This window comes from Anopheles ziemanni, assembly GCF_943734765.1.
Source record: "Anopheles ziemanni chromosome X unlocalized genomic scaffold, idAnoZiCoDA_A2_x.2 X_unloc_31, whole genome shotgun sequence".
NCBI lineage: Eukaryota > Metazoa > Arthropoda > Insecta > Diptera > Culicidae > Anopheles > Anopheles ziemanni.
In genome coordinates, this window is record NW_026689798.1 from 140001 (window position 1) to 140332 (window position 332).

A 332-nucleotide genomic window follows, 5' to 3' on the forward strand; every position below is an offset into this window, starting at 1 on the left:
CGGATCCATCACTCTGAGTATGCCGGGTTGATACTTGGGGTTGGTTTGGTTTTGGTGACCCAATACTAGATGTACCATCTCGGTGGTATGTCAGTATCACCTATACTCCAGACCACTTGCATGGTTAGCAAGCGTTGTGATCTAATGGCCCAACCGGGCAAACACTTTGGGTTCGCAAGGACTTAGAGTGCCGGGACGGGTTGGCGGATCCAACACTCTGGGTACCTCCGGGTACTTGGGGTTGGTTGAGGACTTGGTGAACAAACACTTGATATACACTCTCCGGATGTACTTCGGGTGTCACCTGTTGTCCGAGACCACTTGCATGGTTA